Source organism: Cetorhinus maximus, chromosome 5 (genome assembly GCF_964194155.1).
Source record: "Cetorhinus maximus chromosome 5, sCetMax3.hap1.1, whole genome shotgun sequence".
Lineage (NCBI taxonomy): Eukaryota > Metazoa > Chordata > Chondrichthyes > Lamniformes > Cetorhinidae > Cetorhinus > Cetorhinus maximus.
The window spans coordinates 62,577,983-62,597,596 of NC_135883.1; positions in this window are offsets into that span (position 1 = coordinate 62,577,983).

Genomic DNA, 19,614 nt, shown 5'->3' on the forward strand with positions numbered 1-19,614 from the left:
GCGGCCGGAGAATGGACCCCGATCGGCCCCCGACTGCGATTTCACGCTGGCTGGCCACTGAAAGGCTCAGCACTGCCCGCGTGTGGGCAGCAGGAAGGCGAGCACTGAAGTCAGTGTGGGCTTGGGGGAGTATGGAAGGAAAGCTCCCTGAAGGCAGAGAGCTGCCTCAGGGAGCTGACGAACTTAAAATCCATAAAGGCATAATTTAAAATTGGGGGAAAAAAAGGACATTGAACCCATTCAGCCAATTTTCACAGAAATGACATATTGACAAAGCAGAGTTTGCATCTGCAATGATAAAGTCCTACAGACCAACATGTCAACTATGATCACAGAATTACATAGCACACAAGGAGGCCATTTGGCTCATCATGCCCGTGCTGGCTTTTTGAAACAACTATCCATTTTAATGTGATGATTGAATTTCCTTCTGTTGCCATGTCAGGCAGTGTTGTAGTTAAATTATTCAACTAGTAATTCAAAAGCCTGGATGAATGATCCACGGAAGTAAGTTCAAATCCTACATTGGCAGCTCAGGAATTTATTTTGTGTTAATTAATTAAAAAGCTAGCTTTGTTAACTGTGACCACGGGAGGAATTTAATGCCCTTCACCTGGGCGAGTTTGGAGGCATTGTGGGGGAGCTGTGTGATCAGATGGCAGGGTGCAGGGTGGAGATCCTGCCACTGTCCCGTCTCCCTCCGATCAATGGGATCACCCCAATGGAGAGAAAAACTCAAGTGATTCCAAAGGGCCTGGTTCCTTAATCTAGCAGATACTTGGCCAAGGTTTACATTCACTGTGCTTAGTGAGAACAAACATCCTACCCTGTCTTTTGGAAGATATGGTCCTTACCTGGTCTGGATCATGACCAAGGCCCATGAAGAAGAAACAGAAGTTTACATTTTAACTGATTTTAACGTGGCCCTTTGGAATCATTTTAACTTTTTCTCGATTTGAGTGATACCCTCACCATGGGACTGAGAGAGGGCTACCTATTATTTGGAGAGACGAGGTGGGGCTGAGATGTGCCCCAGTGGCATAGGTGCCCAGTGAGGCATTTAAATTAGGGGACATTCCGTGAGCCCACAAGCTTTGGTGGGGCCAGTTGTTTGGGGTGGGGAGGGGTCACCAGTTGATGCAATCTCAGCATCGGGACACAGTCTCAAGATAAGGGAATGATAATTTAGTACTGAGATGGGGAGAAATTTCTTCATTCAAAGCACTGTTGAAATTCTCTACTCCTGAGGGCTTGGATGCCACATAATTGACTATATTTAAGGCTGGAATAGACAGATTTTTGGTCTCTCGGGGAATCAAGAGTTATGGGGACTGGGTGGGACTTGAATCCCAAGGTCAGTCATGATCGTGTTGAATGGCGAAGCAGACTTTAGGGGCTGTATGGTTTACTCTTGCTCCTATTTCGTATGTTCTTGTGTGAGTGCTGCGATTGCTGGTCTACAGTTTTTCAGGGCCATAGTTTGGTGGGGCAGATTATCACATGAGCCTGGGTGATCCATGCCCAATATGGGACCCCCCCGGAGAACTCACAATAACAAGAAAAATTACAAGCAGCTGTTGAAGCTACTGAGAGCATAGCCAAGTATAGACCGTTAAGGAGTAACATAATTGAAGTGCTGAAGATGATTAAAGGATTTTATAGAGTAGATAGAAACTATTTCTGTGGTGGGGGAATCTGGAACATGGGGCACAACCTTAAGATTGGAGCTAGGCTGCTCAGGCGTGACATCAGGAAGCATTTCTTCACACAAATGGCAGCAGAAATCTGGAACTCAACTCCTCTGGAATGTTGTTGACACAAAATCAGTTGAAAATTTCAAAACTGTGATTGATTTATTTTTATTAGGTAAGAGTATTAAGGGTTACAGAACCAAGGCAGAATTAAATTGCCGTCAGCCATGCTGTAATACTGTACTCTTGTTCTGATGTCCCTTCGCTACCCCTGTTCCTATGAATCAAAACATTAACATTTTTAAAAACTATCAGAAGGTGGCAAGGCAGAGTTTGTGGTTTAATGTGTGGCAGAGGGGCAGCTGGTGCATGGGGGTGATGGTGCAGGAAGAGCAAAGGGGCCCAGAATGTTTTTAGGGCTCCAAGGATTCTCAATAAGACTCTGGCTACATCCACATTTACAGATAATGGGCAGAACCTTGCCCTTGTCGGGTGGGTTCGATGGGGGCAGGCGGGGGCGGTCAGGAAGCTGACCACCACCCGTGATCGAGGCTGGAAGGCGGTTTCATGCTGGCAGGTCAATTAAGACCTGCCCAGCGTGAAATGCAGGCGGCAGCGCTCAGCGCTGCCTGTGCGTGCGGGGGGAGGAGGGCGAGCAGGTCGAGTGCGAATTTTGAGCATGTGCGTGAGTGGGTGTTTCATAGTCTCCCTCAGGCACTGACCTGCCTCAGGGAGATGAAGAGTTTAAAAAAAAAAGAACTTAAAAATGTTATAAAACATGTCCCCTCATGTGACTCTGTCACGTGAGTAGGGACATGTCATTAATTAAATTTTAAAACCTTTATTTTATTTTTATTTGCTTTAGGAAACCTCATCCTGCCTGTGGATGAGGTGTGCTAAAAAGTGCAAAGGCCGCTTGGCCTTTTCACCTACCCACCAATTGTAAGGTTGGATGGGCAGTAAAAAAATTCTTTCAATAGCCTTGTTAATGGCCTTAACAGGCCTTATATTTGTTGATGGGTGCGCCGGTGTGTGCCTCCCCCTCCGACTGAAATATCACGCGACTGCACGTTGATGTTGAGATGCTTGCCAGATGTCAATGTGCGTCATTTTACACTTGAGCAGGTTGGGCGCGCGCCTGCCCGCCAAGTTAAATATTTTGCCCCATGTTATCATTAGTGCAGAAAAGATTTACGAGAATGTTCCATTGTTGTGGGACTCCTGTTACATGGATAGATTGGTGAAGCTGGGGTTTTTCTCCTTAGAGAAGAGAATGTTGAGAGAAGATTTGATGGAGATGTTCAAAATCATGAAGGGATCTAGGCATAGTAGATATGGAGAAACTGTTCCTGTTGGTGGAAGGATCGAAACCCAGAGGACACTGACTTCAGATAAATTGCAAAAGAACCAAAGGCGACTTTGGGAAACATACACAGCATGCGATTAGGATCTGAAATGTACTCCCTGAGTCTGTGATGGAGGTAGATTCAATCGTGGCTTTCAAAAGGGAATTGGATAATTATCTGAAGAGAAAGAAACTGCATAGCTATGGGAAAAGGGGTGGGGGGAGAGCAAGTCCAGCTGAGTTGCTGTTGCAGAGGAGCCAGCACAGACACGACAGGCTGAATGGCCTCCTGTGCTGTAACTAGCAGAACTTTTTGCTCGATGGGCGGACGGGGCTTGCGCCCGACCCACTTGAGCATAAAATGATGTGCGTTGACTTCGGCCGAGCGTAGTCGCGTGACAGTTCGGTCGGCGGGCGCGCTGCTGACTCCGGCGCACGCCCGCTGACAATTAAAAGGCCTGTTAAGACCATTAAATAATCAATTAAATTAAATTTTTCACTGCCCGCCAAACCTAATGGTTGGTAGGCAGGCGAAAAGGCCAAGTGGCCTTTGTGTTTTTTTTGAAACCTCATCTACAGGCGGGATGAGGTTTTGCAAAAAGCAAATAATAATAAAATATAAGTTTTAAAATTGAATTAATAACATGTCCTTGCAAATGTGACAGAGCCACATGAGGGGGCAGGTTTTATTACATTTTTATTTTCAATTTTTTTTAAACAAATGCTTCATCTCCCTGAGGCAGCTCTGTGCCTCAGGAAGATTATGCAGCGCCCGCTCACTCACCCTCCTCCCCCACCCTGCACAGGCAGTGCCCAGCGCTGCCGCTCGCGTTTCATGCTGGGGATGCCTTAATTAGCCCACCAGTGTGAAATCGCAGTCCAGTGCCGATCGCGGGTGGTGGTCGGCTTCCCGACTGCCCCTGCCTGCCCCCACTGAGCCCGCCCGCCAAGGGCAAAATTCTGCCCTATGACTCTATTTATTAATTAAGCTTTTCACAGTATCAGGGCTGATCTTTGCAAGAATTGATGATTTTTGGTAATGAAATACACAATAACAAAATTAGAGGTTGTAATGGCATTGTCGTGACTGAATTGAAATGAGAAAGGTCAGAGGCTAATTTTGTAGTGCATTCTACAAGCAGAGAGCTTCACCCATTGGCCATACATACTGGGAAATGGCAGAAATGCTGCCTGCAATTTCCCACTGATTGAAATCAAGCAAGAGAATATAGTGTTGGGAGATGAGGATGTCCACTTATAGCAAATATTGAAAAAACTGATCCTATTGCCTCTGCTAATTCCGCTAATATTTCAATTTATTTTTCCATAAACGTTTGAATGAATGTTCAATTTCAGGTGAAGCACATCCATGCTGGAGAATTGATTCTTTTCCATTCTTGTGTCCGGTTAGAAGAATATTGAGATGCAGTTTTTACTCTGTTTCAGCAATCCATCTTAATTCTTAGAAGAGTAATTTCTGTTGCACCTGTATATCATTCTAATTTCCCACGACAGCCATTCATCTGTAGCCGCTGGATGAGATTGCTCATGTACAAAGTGTCTTTCATGTAGCAAAACATGTCAAAGTGCTTCATAGAAGCGTAATTAGACAAATGTCAACACAGTGTCAAGGAATATGAGGAGGGACATAAAAGAGGAGAGAAGTGGAGAGGGTTAGGAAGGGAATTCCAGTGTGTGGGGGCCTTGATGCATGATAGCACGGCCTTCAATGGTATAACATAGGAGGTAGATAATGTGCAAGAGGCCAGAACAAGCTGAACTTACTTCCCCACAGCAAACATCAATTGTTATTCAAGCTCTTGCTTAAGGAGTTCTAGGACAAATACCAGAACATTGTGATTTCGTAATAAGTTAGCTTTTTAAGGTTGGGTGAAATGAAGCAGGAAGTTAAATTTGCTCGCAAAGAATGTGGCCAGTTACAAAAGTCATATTTGGACAATTTTAAAACACACTTAGCAACCACCAATCCTTTGACCCTTTTGGGTATACAGTTCATGGCTGAGCTCACAAAGGTGAACTGAATTGGGCGACATTTTTTTCCAATTACAAATAATGAAAATTGACATTTACCTCCAAATAGGTCAAATAAGTAAGAATACTCAGCAACAACTTCCCCTGATTCCATGTGATTTTTAAAAACCAATACATGTATTGCAACTTTGTGCTCCACAAGAATGAGCATGTTGCAAGTTTACAGATAGGACTACAGAATGTCTGACAAAAAAGGAAAGGACTCTGTTAGCTGGTTACCTTTCTGCTTGCATAGTTGGTGGTGGCTGAAATTGATGAGTTTCTTTCTGTGACCCATGTTTATACTCTTCAATGGCCTCCATCAGATGCCCCCTTCTGACTGGGGGCACACTCCCCTGAAGGCCCGGTGACCTCCGGACCTCCTTCCCACCCCCCCCCCCCCCCCCCCCCCTCCACCCCGGGCCTATCTCTTAGACCCCAATTGTCCCCCTTACTACCTGTCAGGCCTCCCTGCCCTGGGACCCCTTAAACCCACCTGGGTCTCTGGTTAACATAAGGACATAAGCAATAGGAACAGGAGTAGACCATTAGGCCCCTCGAGCCTGCTCCGTCATTCAGTAAGATCATGGCTGACCTTCTTGTGTTTTGATTTCCACATTCCCATCTAACCCCTTTGATTTCCTTGCCTAACAAGAATCTATCTACCTCTGTCATAAAAATATTCAATGGCACTGCCTTCACCACCCTCTTAGACAGAGAATTCCAAAGTTGCACAACCCTCTGAGAGAAAAAAATTCTCTTCATTTCTGTCCTAAAGGGTGGCCCCTAATTTTAAAACAGTGCCCCTAGTTCTGGACTCACCCAGAAGAGGAAACATCATTTCCATGTCCGCCTTGTCAAGGCTGTTCAGGATCTCATATACTTCAATCAAATCACCCCTCACTCTTCTAAACTCCAGTGGAAACAAGTCCAGTCTGTCCAACCTTTCCTCATAAGACAACCCACTCAATCCAGATATCAATCTAGTAAACCTCCTTTGAACCGCCTCTGATGCATTTACATCCTTTCTTAAATAAGGAGACCAAAACTGCACACAGCATTTAAGATGTGGTCTCACCAATGCCCTGTATGGCTGAAGCATAACATTCTTATCTTTATGTTAAATTCCTCTCATAATAAAGGATAGCATTCCATTAGCCTTCTTAATTACTTGCTGTACCTGCATACTAACTTTTTGTGACTAATGTACTAGAACACCTATTATTACCTAGATCCCTCTGCACCTCAGAATTATGCAGCCGTTCTCCATTTAAGTAATAATCTACTTTTTTGTTCTTCCTGCCAAAGTGAATAACTTCACATTTTCCCACATTAAATTCCATTTACCAGATCTTTGCCCACTCACTCAACCTATCTATATCCATCTGCAACCTCCTCATGTCCTCTTCACAACATACTTTCCTACCTATCTTTGTGTCATCTGCAAATTTAGCTACCATGTCTTCACTCTCCTTATCTAAATCATTTACGTAAATTGCAAAAAGCTGAGGTCCCAGCACAGACCTCTGCAGGACCCTACTCGTCACATCCTGCTAATCAGAAAAAGACCCATTTATGCATACTCCCTGCTTTCTGCCAGCCAGCCAATCTTCTATCCATGCTAATAAGCTACACCATGTGCTTTTATTTTCTGTAATGACCTTCGATGTAACACTTATCACATGCCTTCTGGAAATCCAAGTACAGTATGTCTACAGGCTTCCCTTTATCCACCGCACATGTTATTCCTTCAAAAAGTTCCAATAAATTGGTTAAACATGATTTTGCTTTCACAAAACTATGCTGACTCGTTCTGATTGCTTTGAGCTTTTAGATATAACCTTCTTAATGATTGATTCTAATAACTTGCCCACGACAGACGTCAAACTAACTGGCCTATGGTTTCCTGTTTTCTGCCTCCCTCTCTTCTTGAGTAGAGGGGTTATATTTGCTGCTTTCCAGTCTGATGGAACCTTTCCAGAATCTAGCGAATTTTGGAAAATTAACACCAGTGCATCGGCTAACTCATTAGCCACTTCTTTTAAGACATTAGGCTGTAACCCATCGGGACCTGGGGCCTTGCCAGCCCCCAGCTCCATCAATTTGCTCAGTACCATTTTCCTAGTGATTTCAATTTCACCAAGTTCCTCTCTCCCTTTCACCTGATTTGCTGCTATTACTGGAATGTTTTTGTATCCTCTATAGTGAACACAGAAGCAAAATATTTGTTCATTTCTTCTGCCATTTCCTTATTATCTACTATTAACTCCCTTCTGTCACCCTCTAGAGGACCAACACTCACTTTACTTACTCTTATCCTTTTTAAATATGTGTAGAAACTTTTGCTATCCATTTTTACTTTTCTAGCTAGCTTTGTCTTATAGTCTAATTGCTTTCTCCGGATTAACCTTTCAGTCATTTTCTGCTGTTGTTTATATTCTGTCCAATCATCTGTCCTGCCACTCATCTTTGTGGAGTTGTATGCATTTTCTTTAAATTTGATGATTTCCTTAACTTCTTTAGTTAACCACAGATGGCGGGTCCTCCCCTTAGAATTTTTCTTTACAATAGGCATGTGAATGCTCTGAAATATCTCCTTAAATGTTTGTCACTGTTTCTCTATTGATCTATCCTCTAGCCTAGTTTCCCAGTTCACTTCCCAGCTCAGCTTTCATCCCCACATAATTGCCCTTATTTAAGTTTAAGACACTAGTCTTAGACCCACTCTTCTCCCTTTCAAACTGGATGTAAAATTCAATCATATTGTGGTCACTACTACCTAGGAGTGCTTTACTCTGGGGTAATTAATTAATCTTGTCACATTACACAAAGCAAGTCTAATATAGCCTGCTCTCTGGTTGGTTCCAGAACATGCTGGTCTAAGAAACTAGCTCTTAAGCATTCTAAGAACTCCTCATCCAGGCTACGACTGCCAATCTGATTTTTACGTGTAGATTAAAATTACCCATGATTATTGCCGCCCCTTGATCACAAGCACATAATATTTTCTCTTGAATACTTTGTCCTACACTGTGGCTACTGTTAGGGGTCCTGTAGACCATTCACACTGATCACTTTTATTCCCCTACTATTCCTCATCTCCACCCAAAATGATTCTACATCCTGATCTCCTGAACCAGGGTCATCTCTAATTATTGCACCTTTGCCCTCTTTGATTAACAGTGCTACCCCTCCACCTTTATCTAGCTTCCTATTCTTCTTCAATGTCATGTGCCCCTCAATATTAAGGACCCAACCTTTGTCATCCTGCAGCCTCGTCTCCGTAATTGCTATCAGATTGTATTTATTTACTTCAATGTGGGCCATCAATTCATTTACTTTGTTATGAATGCTACATGCATTCAGATAGAGAGCCTTCAGTTTTGTCTTTTTGTTACCTTTGTAACATCTAGTCTTGACTGTTGATGTATTCTTAGTTTTTTTCTCTCTATCCCTTCCTCCCATTCTCTGACCCTTATTTCTCATATTACTATTTTGCTCTCCTGTCTTGACTCTACACCTTGAATTGCTACCTCTACGCAAACTTGATCCCTCAACCCTCTTGTTTAGTTTAAAGCCCACTCTACCTCCCTAGTTATGCGATTTGCGAGGACACTCGTCCCAGCACCGTTCAGGTGTAAACCGTCCCAACGGTACAGCTCCCCTTTCCCCAGTACTGATTCCAGTGCCCCACAAACTGGAACCCACTTCTCCCACACCAGTCTTTGAGCCATGCATTCATCTCTCTAACCTTATTTGTCCTATGCTAATTTGCATGTGGCTCAGGTAATAATCCAGAGATTATTACCTTTGAGGTCCTGCTTCTTAATTTGGTACCTTTCTCCTCATATTGACTTTGCATCCTGGACGCTGGGGAACCTAGCAATCATTGCAAAGCCTCTGGATCGCTCAGCCTGGCTGGCCTCGTCAGTACAGAAATGAAGGAAAGTCAGTGCCCACTTGAACAGAGTTTCTGTCACCAGCTTGATGCAACTGTGGGCAGTTGATTGGGAAACTTCACACAGATCCCCCACTGAACTCTGGAAAGAGCCACTGGCATAGGAGTTGAGGGCCACTGTGACCTTCAGAGCCACTGGCATGAGATGTCCACCCACACAGTCGGAGCTGATCTCAGGCCCAATCACCTGACAAATGGAGGTCACTGTCTCCCTTGAGATGCGGAGCCTCCTTCGGCATTGCACCTCGGACATATTGAGGTAGCTGCATCGCCACCTGTAAACCCTGGCAGCAGGATATTAGCGTCTTCTGTGGCCCCTTCCACCTTGGGCTAGTTACTGGCCCTGTGCCTCTTGCGCCTCTCCTCCCATGAGGCTTACATCCTTAGACACTCCCAGGTGCTGAGGCTCTTCAGTGCTCCAACCCAACTTGAGGGATGGCTGCTGGGTGACAAGGGCTATATCTGTTGAAAAGGTGGCTTAAGATGCCTCTCCGCCACCCAAGAACAGAGGCAGAGTAGCAGTATAACAAGAGTCTTGCCTCCACAAGGGCGGTAGTATAGGAAACCATAGGCCTTCTCAAGATGTGCTTCCGATGCCTGGATTATTCATTGGGAGCACTACAATATCCTCCAGAGCGGGTGTCACTGATAGTGGTCACATGCTGCGCTCTCCACAATCTGGCACTGGCAAAGGGGAACCCACTGGAGGAAGAGGATCTTGGCAACGCTCCATAGGCCACAGGTGATAAATCCAGTAGTGAGTCAGAAGAGATGCACGGTAAGAATGCTGATGGCATGGAGGCAGACCTCGGTAACCTCCAGGGAGGCAGGGACACCAGGGACACATTGGTCCAAAGCTCTTTCAGCTAGGCTACCAAATAAGAACTGCCACCTCATGCCAGGGCTGCTGCCGCCATCCTGGATGTCACTAATTACCCTTTACTTTGCCCCCAAGATACACTCAGTGCCTGTGCAATAAAGTTTTGAGCCACCCACATCCAGCATTACATACTGGCCTACCCTGCACCTACAAAACAAATGAAGCATACTCAGGCCAATAACACAAAAGCAAAAGTAATATAATGTTGGCACTCGCGTATTATGAACAGAACAATATCAGGTGTTGATGGTAACACCATTAAAAAAAGAAAAAAATATAGGACAACAAAAGATCACCAGTGGTCAGTCCCTCTTGTGCTTAAGGTGCTTTAAACTTACATTTCCGAGTGCTATGTCTAGGTGCTCCACTGTCGCTGGCACTGGCATTGGAGACAGCCTGCTGACTCTGGTGTCCTGTTGGCCTTGATGACCTTAGCTGTCATCCTCTGGCCAGTGGAGCCTGTGCTGGCCCCGCCTGGGAGGGAGCGGCCAGTGCCACGGCTGGCATCTCCTCAGTTGCCGTAGCTCATCAGATGCCATGATCACTGGTAGAGGGGCGGAGGAGCTGCTGCTGTCATCTACAGCACCCTCAGAGGAGCCCTCAGAGATGACAGGCAGCTCGTGTGCCAATGTGAGGTCGCTGTGGACCTCCCTGCTCGCCATTGGTGGATGGGCACCTAGATGGGATACTGGGTGCCTCAATCATCTCGCGCACTGGCACTGACCACCTGAGGTCATTGCTTGTATGGGGGCTTGAGGCCCGAGCGCAACCCCAGGAACCCCTGATTCTGTTCCTGGAGTTGCCTCTCCATGAGAGGTGCCACTTTTTCTATGGAGGAGACAGTATGCTTGGCCATGGCGGTCAAATCATTGCTAATGATCCACATGGACTCCTCCATTACAGAGACCATGGCACGCGTACCCTCATGGATCTTCGCTGGATCCTCTGGCACATCCCGCTGGACATCCAACATCTGCCGCCTAATGGACAACTCCAGAGGCTCATCATCAGCCTTTGACTAAGCATCATCTTGGTCTCCAGCAGTCCTCCGACTGCTGGCGCCCTGGGCACTCTCTGCCTCCGCCTGCACCTCAAGCAAGTGTGAAGTGCCCTCACCAATGTGCACCGAGATACCAGCCGCCGATCTAATGCCCACCAAGGTATGGGTATCTGTGCTGGTGACTGCTTCAGAGAGCGGGTGTGATGCTGGTGCTTCTGGAGCCTGGTGGTCCTCCGGCATCAGGGGTAGCTCCTGGAGGTGCTGAGATTGGCTGCTTGGTAGCAAATCTAAGGGAGAATAAGGACATGTCATTAGCTAAAGTCATCCCACTGTCACTATGCATGTCAGGCACCCTGGTGAGACCATGGAGATCTGCATCATGGTGCCATCATCTTTCAATGATCAATGGAGAATCCAGTCTGGAGGCTCCCATCAATGAAGAGACTACACTAGAAGGTTTGAACCATCTGAAACTCTCACCTCAGTGCACTGCACTGTTACCTTCATCTGACACCCCAGCCTCTCCGTGGCTGGTTGACCAAGGTGCATGGCACTTCTTGAGCACCAAGGCTCTAAGGTGTCATATCTGGAGAGGATGAGGAGGTGTGGGGGTCCTCCACCAGTCTGCGACCTCTCACTATTGTTATGGGATGTCTTCTCCTGAAAGGACAGAAGGGCATTGATTAGTCCACCCTGTACCTGCTGTGCCATTGCAGCCTGGCCAACTCCACCTGAGGGGCACCTCACAGGGCACATTTGAGTCATGGCCCTCAAGTCGCAATGCATTCAGTCCAAGCAGCCAAGGCTCAACCCCTTGGCCAGCTCCGACGTCATTGACAGTTGGCACTCAGACTCTAACACCCCTGATGTCCACAGGATGACGGCCAGCCCTCAACACTTCAGCATGTTAGTCCATGCCAACACGGTACCCACCCTTCCTGAGCACAGCAGGTCGTTAAACCTCTTGCAGTACTGCTGCTCACCAGTACTGCCACCTCCTCCTTTGCCTTCTTTGTGAGGTGCCGTCGCCTCCTCCTCCCATCTCTGGGGACAAGGGTGTCCCTCCTGACAGCCACCTCCTCCAGGTGGACGGCGAGGCACTCGTCCGATAAATGGGGTCGGGGGGGCGGGGCTGAATGCCCAGCTGACCTCACCTCTCACCTGGCATCTATATCTGCGTTTGCAGCCATGTCCTTGCAGCAGCTTCAACGCGGGCAGCCTCCTGGGGCTGCCTGCGCCGTTTTTGAACTAGCCACCAGGTCACCAATGGACACTACGGCTGACAGGCCCCCGTCTGCCCCTTCTCAAACATTCTGCGGCTGCTTTCATGCTGGGTAGGCCTTCATTGGCCCGCCAGCGTGAAGTTATGGTCGTGGCCCAATCATGGATAGCGGTCCATTTCTCAGTACCTGTCCCTGCTTTCACCACGTCGTGATACTGATTTTTGGCATTTGCTGCAGGGACTGGAGAGCTGCCAGCCAATCTGATTGGCCATCAGTTTTCCAAGCCAGGACTTCCTCCCTGTTGAGAGGTGGATGTCCCACCTACTGTCAGTCAACGCTCATTACAGCGTACATTTGCAGTGGGCCAGCTGGAGTCAATGGGGATGTGTTTCCTGTCGACTTTCAGATGGTGAGGGCCAAGCCTGTCACTGATCCCCCGCCATCCTAAAAATTCAGGCCAGTGTTTCTGACCTGAAAACAGACCCAGCTCCTGTTTCCTGCCTACATGATGAAAACTCAGCTCTTAATCTTCCATCTAGGGCCCTGTCTTTCTGGACTCAACAACAACTGGACACATTCTGTATTTATATACCCTGTCCTATCCATGCATAAGTTTAATCGCTTCCATTAATGTCGGCCCATAATGTGTTGTATAAAGGAAATAAGTTTTCAAGTGTTTCTTTGTATATCCTTTTACCAGGTAGCAGCCTAGTGAATATGTGTTGTACCCTTTTGAAAGCTTTAATATCCTTCTTGCAGTGTGAAGCCTAATGCTTCACACGGTACTCTAACTGACATCTTATGAAAGTTTAATATAGGCTCATCATTACCACTTGGCTTTTACATGCTATACTTCCTGTGATAAAACCCAGAATTCCATTAACTCTTTTTATTGCCTTATCAATCTGTGATGCTGCTTTTAATGTTGTGTGAACTTGTGCTCCAAATCTCTCTCCTTTTTCACAGCAGAAAGTCTAGTCTGACTATAATTGCTGTCTTTTTTCCTCAAAATATTTAATCTCACACTTTCAGTGAATTCCATCAGTCACCATTTAGCGCACTCCCCCGTCTTATCAATGTCCCTTTCCAGCCTCCTGTAGTTTTCTAAAGCATTAACTATACCTGCTATTTTAGTATCATTTATGATATTTTCTCACTGTTCCCTCCAGGTCTGTAACCAAATCATTGACGTCCACAGTGAATATAAGTGGCCCAGGACTGGAAGACCCTGCAAGAGATTCCTACCCACTTCCAAACACCCTGCAAAAAACCCCTTAACTCCTCAGGATTTTGTGGTCCTGAAATTGGTTCTGGAAAAAAAAATGGCTGCTGGCCGGTGAATTTGGAAAGCCTGTCTCTGTTTCCAGTGGCAGTCATTTTCACTGGTGGGGGAAAAGGGCAGGCTGTGAACCTGATACACTCCTATTTAGAAGCTGACGGTGTCATGTTAGATGTGCACATTTTAGAACTTCCAGAATTTTCATGAATGCAGCCATGATTTGGAAGCCCTCCTAATTCACGCCTGCAGAGTGGAGGCGTGAAGCACAGTTTGGAGGTGAGAAGAGTATAAAAGGTGAGTAAAAATGCTCCTTTACAGTTCATCACAAAATAATGTGGCCTGAGTTGTAAATACTGTTACAAACATGTGAGGACAGTTTCAAGAACTCCCCCTTTATGCCCACTCCTCGGTTGATCATGACAGCGTATTTTGAAATTTAGAGGGATCAGCCTGCCAATTCAGCACATGCACTTAACCATTTACAAGCTGATTGCAAATAATTCAGTCCGACAGACTTTTTTGTATTTAAACGAGTAAGTGGTTAATTTTTATTGTGCTAAAAACCCACCCAGGTGAAGATATTAAAACATGAAAAAAGGTAAATACACATCCCAACTGTGACAACACACGTGCACACGTCCACACACACATCCACACACACACGCACACACGCGTCCGCACACACACACACACACACGCACGCACACACACGCACACACTCATACACACACACACACACACATGCACACACGCACACACGCACATATGCAAAAATACAAGTTACAAAGTAGAGGAGGTTACTTTTGGCTGAATTTACATTCAATGATAAAAGGCAAAGATATAAAGAGTTCATTGATTATGAGTCCTGCGTTGTTGTTCATGACTGAGGCAGGTCTTAAAGTTGTAGTCTTTGTTTCTCTATATGCTGTCCACAATACAATATAAACAGGCAGGGTCCAGCTTAGTTGAAAGAAAGAGAGATGCATGCAGATTTTTTGCTGCCTTCAGATTTTCCTTCTCCAGACTGCCCCAAAACCACCAGAGATTTGAAATAAAAGACTTTCAGAACTCATAGAGGTTTGGTCATGTGATGACTGAACATTGATATTAGATGGAAAACAATCAATAAATCTATTCATGTTAACGAAGGAGATTCCACCTTCCATGGTCAAAACTACTGACATACAATAGAGGCAGATTGTGGTCCTTTCCACTTTCCTTGTGTGTAATCAGTTTCACTAGCTCTCCTTTGTTACCTGGTAGTCTTGGAGACAGAAATTTGGCGGCATTATTGTCCTTGTTGTTTTGTAGTACGTCCTGATAAAGGTATGTGGCACATTCCAAAAGGACGTGGTCTATGCATGTTCATCGTAATCTACCTTTTAGAAGCCTCCAGAAGCTTGGCCATTTTGCAGTTCCAAATGTTAGGTGACCTGTGGCAGCCATCTGAAGTCAGTGTCTTTGTTTTTAATAGTTGAAACTGCCTGTATAAAAAAGTTCCATATGCGAGTCCAGCAGATGGAATTGAAATTTAATATTTGACATCAACACACCCCTGTAACACTCTGTTCATGTAGGTGACTGATGACAGTGCTGTGATTGGAAAATATAACTGCCCGTTGAATAACGTGGTTGCCAGGTTGTTACTTTTGACAACTGGCAAGCTGTCAAGTGAAAGATCAACATTGTAAATGGGGAAAAGTCTTCAGATGCATTAGGATAGATCCTCCATTGGATAAGGCGCTATTGTGCATTGTACAATATTGCAAGCATAGTCCAGTGTGAGATCAATAACTAATTGTTTAAACTTTTCCAATCCTTTTAATTTATTTGGTACAGTTTAGTTTAGGCATCTGCCCGGCTCTTTGCAAGCTTTGACAGATGTATGAACATGTGGCTGCCTTCCAAAATGCTAATGGGCTCTGAAGGGCTGAGTTTGTTTATTCAGTTGCCTGGGGAATATAATTTTGATGGCTTTGACAGATTTATGAGATCCTGAAGAATTTAAGGGTTTTCCAAGTGCTTCTTTGTGTGATGTTTGTTTATCTTTACAGATTTATGAGCTTTTCATGGGCTTACAAATGTTGATGAGGTGGTAAGGGAGTATGGGGGTGAGGGAGTGAGTGTTGTGAGGGTGAGTTGGGTAATTGGGTGAAAAGGGTTGGGAGTGAGGGATGTAGAGGGGGTGGGGGTGGGCAGTAGTGGGTGAGGGGGTCGAGGGGCCAGTGATGGTGAGGGGTTTTTACACTGATCTGTAGATTTAACTTTATGTGAATAACCCATTGAAGAACTAAGCCAAAGTTTCTGGGAACAGATGCAGGTCTTTCAACATCGAACCAACTTCCACTGCTGCCTCCATTTCTAGTTCCAGCAAGCAGAGGCCCATTTGAGGCCATCTTGGCCACCAACATGAAGACCCCACCTGCTGGCACTGCTGGGGCAGAAGCGGGATCATGGTGTTCAGAGCCATCCCGACTCCTGATTACCGCTACCAACGCAAAAATTCAGTTCCTACTCTGTTTTCTCCTTCCTGACCAGTTTTTAATCTAGCATTCTATCATCATCATAATTATATATCACTAATCTTCTCTGCTAATCTCCCTTGCTATACTTTGTCAAAGGCTTTTATTAAGCTCACCCAGTGTACTTGCCCCATCTGCCATATCCATTAGCTATTCACAGAATTCTATCGGGTTTGCCAAGTAGAATTGTTCATTCTGAAGTTTGTGCTCGCTACTTCAAACTATTTCCTGTTTAATTAGGTATATGATAATTTCATCTTTGATTAGACATTAAAACCGTGGCTACTGCAGATGTTAAAATAACTGGTTTTAAATTTCGTGGCTTAGCTCTGACTCCATTTCTAATAGTAGGCCCTACATTAGGTACTCTCTAATCCTCTGATGCATATCCACATTCAGTAGAGTGCTGAGGACTAAAGACTGATTTTAACTTGCGGCGGGAATTGGTGGGAGGGCGAATGGGGGTGGGGGGCATGGGTTGTGGGGGCTAAAGAGAGTGGGGAGCTGTCCAGTCTCTGCATCATGAGGCCTGGGAGTTTTGAATTTCTGGTCCTCATTTGTATGCTCCAACTCTGACTCTTGCCCGAAGCCACCAGGGAAAAGGTCATGGCTGGCAGGCAGCAGTCAAACTTGGTGGGGCTTTAATGGACTCTAAAGTTCTTGGACCTTAGCAATTTCCTCCCTTATCTCCTTCAGGAGGAATTGTTAAAGGGTGAAATTTTTTGTTGTTAGAGTAATTCAGGCAAACCCACTTTTAAAGGAAAGTGAATAATAACAATTGCAACAACAAATTGTATACATATAGTGCCTTTAATAAAATAAAATATAATAGAATGCCCCAAGGTGCTTCATGGGAGCATTATAAAACAAAATATGATGCTGATTTTTTTTATTATTCATTCATGGGATGTGGGCATCGCCGGCTAGGCCAGCATTTATTGCCCATCCCTAATTGCCCTTGATGAGGTGGTGGTGAGCTGCCATCTTGAACCGCTGCAGTCCATGTGGTGTAGGTACATCCACAGTGCTGTTAGGAAGGGAGTTCCAATATTTTGACCCAGCAACAGCGAAGGAATGGCGATATATTTCTGAGGCAGGATGGTGTATGGCTTGGAGGGGAACTTCCAGGTGGTGTTGTTCCCATCTACCTGCTGCCCTTGTCCTTCTAGATGGTAGTGATCGTGGGTTTGGAAGGTGCTATCGAAGGAGGCTTGGTGAATTTCTGCAGCGCATCTTGTAGATGGTACACACTGCTGCTAGTGAGTGACGGTGGTGTTGGGAGTGAATGTTTGTGGGAGTGGTGCCAATCAAGTGGGCTGCTTTGTCCTGCATGGTTTCAAGCTTTTTGAGTGTTGTGGGAGCTGCACTCATCCAGGCAAGTGGAGAGTATTCCATCACACTCCTGACTTATGCTTTGTAGATGGTGGACAGGCTTTGGGGACTCAGGAGGTGAGTTCATCGTCACAGGATTCCTAGCCTCTGACCTGTTCTTGTAGCCACAGTATTTATATGGCTAGTCCAGTTCAGTTTCTAGTCAATGGTAATCCCCCAGGAAGTTGATAGTGGGAGATTCAGTGATGATAATGCCATTGAATGTGAAGGGGTGATTGAGGGATGGATGGATTGAGAAAGGGCTCCCAGCTTTTCTGGTGTGGCACTAGAAGCCTCAGTAAAGGAGATGTCAAGAAGAGATGTTATGTTACCACAGGAAACATGAAAAACCTGAAGGCATACCCTGTGAAGGAATGATGGTCAGGAAGTTTAATTTCCAGAGTCTGGCTCCGAGGACTTTGCTGCAATGCTGGGAAAAGTTCAATGATCTCACATGGGTAGTCAAGGTCAGTGAATGCACATTCAAAGGATACCTCCAACCCACCGCAACACTAACCTCATACACTGCTCAATGCACCACATGCCCATCACTCACCAATCACCTATCAGGTTGTTCCTAACAGCCAGATGTGGCACCGCACCCTCACACGCTTACCAATGCTGCTAGCCTCACAACTAACTATTGTTGCTTTCTCATACCTCCAGCTTTCAGCTATTACAGGCACATCACCCAAACACATTGCAGCACACTCTCTTGCAGGATAAGCAGGATAACCACAAGCAGCCTTGCCTGAGCCCTCTGGAGGATATGGTGCTTCAAACCTAGGGGTCAGCTGTGACTGAAGCCATTGCATCTGACATCACCAAGATCATTCGGGATGATGGTTCTGTCTTATGTCCCTTCTCAAATTCCACTTTACCCTCATCCTGCTATCTGGTTTCAAGTTCAAGCTGCAGATGCTGTCACCATGGGCCTTTTGCTTTCCCTCACACCCCATTTCCCTCACCCTAACCCTTCCCTCCTGTATTTCTGCTTCCAGACATGAAATAATTGCGGCCTGGCCAGACTGTACAGCCTCACCTTGAAGGGTGAGAGCAACACCAGACACATGAAGGACCGGGACTGATGTCCTAGGGGGAACATTTGCTAGAGTGGTTGGGGAAGGTTTAAACTAAAATGGCAGGGGGATGGGAACTTATGCAAGGAGTCAGAGGAAGGGGAATCAAAGACAAGAATAAAAGACAGAAAGGGGAATATGAAAAGCGATAGGCAGAGAAATCAAGGGCAAGAATCAAACAGGGCCCAGTGAAAAATAGTGGGAACGGGACAAGTAACGTTAAAAAGACAAGCCTTAAGGCTTTGTGCCTTAATGCGAGGAGCATTCACAATAAAGTGGATGAATTAACTGCGCAAATAGATGTAAACAGGTGTGGTATAGTCGAGATTATGGAGACATGGCTGCAGGGTGACCAGGCATGGGAACTGAACATCCAGGGGTATTCAGCATTTAGGAAGGACAGACAAAAAGGGAAAGGCGGTGGAGTTGCATTGCTGGCTAAAGAGGAAATTAACGCAATAGTGAGAAAAGATATCAGCTCCGACGATGTGGAATCTGTATGGGTAGAGCTGAGAAACACCAAGGGGAAAAAAATATTGGTGGGTGTTGTATATAGACCCCCAAACTGTAGTGGTGATGTTGGGAATGGCATTAAACAGGAAATTAGAGATGCATGCAATAAAGGAACATCTGTAATTATGGGTGATTTTAATCTGCATATAGATTGGGCAAATCAAATTAGTAACAATACCGTCAAGGAGGAATTCCTGGAGTGTATACGGTATGGTTTTCTGGACCAATACGTTGAGGAACCAACTAGACAGCAGGCCATCCTAGACTTGGTATTGTGTAATGAGAAAGGAATAATTGGCAATCTAGTTGTGCGAGGCCCCTTGGGGGTGAGCAACCATAATATGACAGAATTCTTCATCAAGATGGAGAGTGACGTAGTTGATTCCGAGACTAGGATCCTGAATCTTAATGTAGGAAACTACGATGGTGTGAGACGCGAGTTAGCTATGGTGAATTGGGAAATGTTACTTAAAGGGTTGACGGTGGATAGGCAATGGCAAATATTCAAAGAGCACATGGGTGAACTGCAACAATTGTTTATTCCTGTCTGGCGCAAAAGCAAAACAGGAAAGGTGGCCAAACCATAGCTTACAAGGGAAATTAGAGGTAGTATTAGATCCAAGGAAGAGGCCTACAAATTCTCCATAAAAAACAACAGACCTGAGGATTGGGAGCACTTTAGAATTCAGCAAAGGAGGACCAAGGGATTGATTAAGAAGGTA